This window comes from Ascaphus truei, chromosome 14, assembly GCF_040206685.1.
Source record: "Ascaphus truei isolate aAscTru1 chromosome 14, aAscTru1.hap1, whole genome shotgun sequence".
Taxonomy (NCBI): Eukaryota; Metazoa; Chordata; class Amphibia; order Anura; family Ascaphidae; genus Ascaphus; species Ascaphus truei.
In genome coordinates, this window is record NC_134496.1 from 3,193,363 (window position 1) to 3,199,723 (window position 6,361).

Consider the following 6,361-nt stretch of genomic DNA (forward strand, 5'->3'; position numbering starts at 1 on the left):
GCGGGATGCACTAAGCAACGCAACCTTAGCAAACGCGAAAGTTGTGTTGATCAGAACACGCCAGGTCAGAGTAGACGCAAAGAAATTTGGACTTAGAAAAAATTCTTGTTTTTTATTTTTGCATGTGCAAAACCCATACAGCAGGCCGGCGGGTGTCCCCGGCTGACCCCGCGGGGGTCCCGACAGAGCCCGGGGGTCGCGCGGGTGTCCCCGGCTGACCGGGGGTCCCCGGCTCACCAAGCGGGGGTCCCCGCGGGAGTGCGGGGGTCCCTGCGAGAGTCCGGGGGTCCGCGCGGCCGTCCTGGGTCCCCACGGGAGTCCCGGGGTACCCGCGGGCCTGCGATACCAATGTTGCACCTCCAAAAATAAAAAACAACAATTATAACTAAATACACCCCCCTAACACATACTATACAGTAATGGCCAAAATTACTATTATCCACATATGGATAATAATGCATTTGGCCATTTTAAATACATATAACATTCAATAGATACAGTCAAAACATATTACACTTACCTTTTACAGGCACCCACGATGAAGGCCGTCTTCATCCTCATCTTCATTCTGCCCATGCCCCTACGGTGCTGCAAAACATGCACAACAATTACAATAGCCAATGTAATGTCCCCTAACCCCTTAATCACCATAGCGGTTATTAACCGATACAGTCATTAAGGGGTTAACCCACCCTCACCCACCACTCGGGAGGCCTACATACCCTCCCACACTAACACCCCACCCCGTGAGGCCTAACCACCCTCACCCACTACCCACAAGGGAGGCCTACCCACATACCCTTGGGGCCAATACCCCCTCCCCCCACCCCCAGTACCCACAATAAAAACAATACACAGCCCCACAATAAACATCATTATTTTTATTAAATACATTACCCACCCCCTGTGCCCCCCCATAAATACATGATTTATCCTTTTACATACAGGGTTCATACCCGAGCCCCACGCGAGTCCCCGGCGGGCTGGCGGGTCACCTGACAGAGCTACAGGGTACCAGCAACTTGTTTCATACAGGTTCTGGAGGCCTGTTGGTGGGTCCCGCCAAGTGCCATGGCCCCAGGTGGTCTCCTTGGGTCACCGTGGGCCACAATTGGGTCCCCATGGTAGGCCCGCGGATGTCTGGGAGCCCCGGGTCAGACCCAGAGGTGTCTGCGGGGCCTCGGGTGGTTCTCACGGGGGTCTGGGGAACTCACGAGTGCTCACAACGGGTCCGCGGTGCCTTCACGGATGTGGGACCACCGGTTCTTCCCCACAAGTGTCACCCGTGGAACCACCAGCCTGATACCCGTGAGATACCCGAGGATACCGCAGGTGGTCTCCAGAGGTCTCACGCAGAACCAAGGAACCAACCCTGAATGTAAAATAAATAAAACGGACCTATACATAAATCTCCCTCCCCCCCCCAACACCTACAGTACAATAATGTGCCAAATAACTATTATCCAGATATGGATAATAGATTATTTGCCCATTATTAAACACATAAAACATGCATAAATCAAAACATGCTTTTTTAATCTTAAAATCACCACAGTGCATGTTAACATAAATCCAGCAGCCATTGCAAATATAAAAAAAACAAACTGCAGCTACACAAATGTCTATGAAATGGCACACAATTGCATAGAGTGTGTACATGATGCAATTAATCTGTGCATCATATAACACTATGCAAAATATATGTAACACTAAAATACAATATTAACAATGTCCCCTAACCAGCAATGCCATCATGAAAATCAATTAGAAACTAAGCAACATCAATACAATTAGCATCAATCAATGAATCCATTTGCTCAAACAATTACAATACAATACAAATCAATTATACAATTCCCTATTCAATTCCTAAAGCCAAACCATTGCCAAAACAATTCTAATTTAAAGTAACCACCATCATTCTAATGTAAGTACCTTAAAGAAGCCATTACAATTAACCTTTAACTACATACAAATTACATTATTCACAACAATGACAAAATAAAGCTGATAAATAAACTAGCCATACATGAAAAGAACATGAACATTAGCAAACCAATCAATTATTATCCCTGTAAGTCTATCCATATAGATAGATATACATAAAATACAGGGGCAATAATACAGCATAAAATACAAAGCATTTCCATACAAAAGTCACATAGAATACACCCATTCAGTGTCCGTGAATGTATGTATATTTCCTATATACATTAACGGGCATTAAATGGGACTGAAAAAATAAAAGACATGAATGAAAAATCATAAAAACCTGTAAAAGTAAAAATAATAAACTTTTCTTTTGTTTACTAACCATTAGATGCCCACTCACCGAAATCCAAGCGACCCGGAAGCACAGGAACCAATCCACAGGTAACCATAAAAAAATAAACCCATACTATCCACGTCTGTGTCTTCTTTCTTCTATTTATAGTCCTTCCCGTCTGTCTTGGGGTCTTCTTTTCTTCTTTGGGGTCTTTAGGGGTCTTCTCCGGATTCTTCCTTCTTCTTCCGTCTTCTTACGCCACGCCCTTCTTCTCTTCTTAGGAGGGGAGATGTTCCCTCCTCGGCGTCTAGCTTCAAAATGAGGCGACATAGGCTTTTATAGGCCTATGACATCACATTTTGGTCAAATGTTTCCCACGGTCCTGATTGGGCCGTGAAAAACATGTTATTTGGCCGATGAAAAAAAAAATGATGACGTCATTTAAAGGCTATGAAAGCACAGCCAATCAGAATGGCTTTGCTTCAATTGCCTTTAAGATGACGTCATTAAAAGAAACATGGCCGGTCTCACATGGTATGCTAGCCAATCAGAGCGTGAGAACTCCATCCCATCTCTGATTGGCTCTAGTAGACCATGTGACAGAGGCTTTGGGGAGAACGGATGTGACGTCTTTGAAAGCCTGTCACATGGTACTAGAGCCAATCAAAGTTGGGATGTATTTCCCACGCTCTGATTGGCTACCGTACCATGTGAGACCGGCCATGTTTCTTTTAATGAAGTCATCTTAAAGGCAATTGAAGCAAAGCAATTCTGATTAGCTGTGCTTTCATTGCCTTTAAATGACGTCATCATTTTTTTTTTCATCGGCCAAATCACATGTTTTTCACGGCCCAATCAGGACCGTGGGAAACATTTGACCAAAATGTGACGTCATAGGCCTATAAAAGCCTATGTCGCCTCATTTTGAAGCTAGTCACCGAGGAGGGAACATCTCCCCTCCTAAGAAGAGAAGAAGGGCGTGGCGTAAGAAGAAGGAAGAAGACGGAAGACCCCAAAAGACCCCAAAGAAGAAAGAAGACACAGACGTGGATTTGTTATGGTTTTTTATTTTATGGCTTACCTGTGGATTGGTTCCTGTGCTTCCGAGTCGCTTGGATTTCGGTGAGTGGGCATCTAATGGTGAGTAAACAAAAGAAAAGTTTATTATTTTAAATTTTACAGGTTTTTATGATTTTTCATTCATGTCTTTTATTTTTTAAGTCCCATTTAATGCCCGTTAATGTATATATGTATATACATACATTCATTCACGGACACTGAATGGGTGTATTGTATGTGAATTTTGTATGTAAATGCTTTGTATTTTATGCTGTAGTATTGCCCCTGTATGTTATGTTTATCTATCTGTATGGATATACATACAGGGATAATAATTGATTGTTTGGCTCATGTTTAGGTTATTTTCATGTATGGATAATGTATTTAGCATCTTTATTTGGACATTTTTATGAATAATGTAATTTGTATTTAGGTGATGGCTTCTTTATGGTAGTAAGATTAGAATGATGGTGGTTACTTTCAATTAGAATTGTTTTGGCAATGGTTTGGCTTTAGCAATTGAATAGGGAATTATATAATTGATTTGTATTGTATTTTAATTGTTTGAGGAAATGGATTAATTGATTGCTAATTGTATTGATGTTGGTTAGTTTCTAATTGATTTTCAGGATGGCATTGGTGGTTAGGGGACATTGTTCATAGTGTATTTTATTGTTACATATATTTTGCATAGTGTTACATGATGCACAGATTAATTGCATCATGTACACACTCTATGCAATTGTGTGACATTTCATATACATTTGTGGAGCTGTTGATTTGTTGGCTTATATTTGCAATAGATGCTGGATTTATTGTAACATGCAATGTGGTGATTTTAAGATTAAAAATTCATGTTTTGATTTATGCATGTTTTATGTGTTTCATAATGGGCAAATAATCTATTATCCATATCTGGATAATAGTTATTTTGCACATTATTGTACTGTATGTGTTGGGGGGGGGGGGGGTGTATTGGCCCCAAGGGTATGTGGGTAGGCCTCCCTTGTGGGTAGTGGGTGAGGGTGGTTAGGCCTCATGGGGTGGGGGGTTAGAGTGGGAGGGTATGTAGGCCTCCCGAGTGGTGGGTGAGGGTGGGTTAACCCCTTAATGACTGTAGCGGTTAATAACCGCTATGGTGATTAAGGGGTTAGGGGACATTACATTGGCTATTGTAATTGTTGTGCATGTTTTGCAGCACCGTAGGGGCATGGGCCGAATGAAGATGAGGATGAAGACGGCCTTCATCGTGGGTGCCTGTAAAACGTAAGTGTTAAATATTTTGACTATATTTATTGTAATTTATATGTATTTAAAATGGCCAAATGCATTATTATCCACATGTGGATAATAGTAATTTTGCCCATTACAGTACTGTATGTGTTAGGGGGCGGGGGGGATGTGTTTTGTTTATTGGGGGCAATTGTCCCCAATAAACATGCTACTGTGCCTTAACCCCTTCATTGCCTTAGCGGCTATCCGCTAAGGTAATGAAGCTGCATTAATGTATTTTTATTAATAGTGTGCGGTAGCAGGGGGTCCCCTGAGCTGAACCGCATTGATTTCTGCCTCAGAGACCCCCTGCTTCCCAAGTTACAGGCCCCGGTTTGGGGCATTGGTGCCAATGCGGACGCCATCTTTATAGAGCCCACGTCGTGTCTTGGACGCTATAAAGATGGCGGCGGCACTGGCACCAAATGCCCCATACCGGGGCCTGTAACTCAGGAAGCAGGGGGTCTCTGAGGCAGAAATCAATGCGGTTCAGCTCAGGGGACCCCCTGCTCCCGCACACTATTATTTAAAATACATTAATGCTGCTTCACTACCATAGCGGATAGCCGCTACGGTAATGAATTATTGTTTATTGTTATGTGTGTTTTAATACTAGTGTAGATGTGCAGGGGGCCTCCTGAGCTGAACCGCATTATCGCGGTATCCCCTGCAGAATGTAAATAACCCGGTCACGTGACGCGGGAGCTTGAAAGTGCAGGGGATACCGGCACCCCATAACGGGGCCTGTAACGCCTGAAGTAGGGGGTCCTCGGACCTGAAACCAATGCGGTTCAGCTCGGGAGACCCCCTGCTCATGTACACTATTATTAAAATGTTTTTATTTAGTGTACGATCGCCTGTAACAGTCTTGCATGGAGATTGCAAATCTCCATACAAATGTTACATGCAGCTTTTTTTTCTATCAGCTAGCGAACGGAAAGGTTAAGAACGCTAGCAGGGGGAAAAAAAGCAACACGTACAAGGCCTTAGTGCATCGCGTCCCCAGCTTCACTTTTTAACTAACCTGCTTTTTGGCCAAATCAGAACGCAAAGCCATTGAGCTTAGTGCATAGCCCCCTAAGACTGCATTCCGGCCGCAATCTCGTGGCCTCTGGTCGGTGTTTCTATTTCCCTACACTGGCCTTGCTGTCTTGTACAGTTTGTGGCGGGTACTCGTTGCAGGTTTCCCTAGTGAGATCCTGCCTGGCCAGGGAGCACAGTTCATGCGTGAGCTGCTCCAGTGTCTGTGGGCTGCGTGCGGGGTAACCTCAAACCAACGGAGTGTGTGAGCGGTTCAATGGCACCCTGAAACAGACACTGCGGGCATTTGTGGAGGCCGAAGCAGGAGACTGGGAAGCACACCTTCTACTTCTTTATAGCGTCCCTCCTTCCCTGACCCGGCTACATGGCTCTGACTCTGCACTCTGGACCTGGCTCCGTGGTTGTAGGGCGGCGGTTATATACAGTGGTCGACAAATCCCCGAAAAATCTACTCGCCGAACCCAAAAATCTACTCACCACCTAGCCCGGCCTAAATTTTTTTTAAATAAATTCTTATTAAGAATTAAGAACAACTTTAGTTTTTGACATAAGTGTATTTATTGTAGTACAATGAGGGAGACGAGGGAGACGGGGGGACAGGATGACTGGGGGACAGGGTGACTGGGGACAGGGTGACAGTGTGACAGGATGAGGGTGACAGGATGACAGAATGAGGGTGACAGGGTGACAGGATGAGGGGGACAGGGTGACAGGATGAGGGGG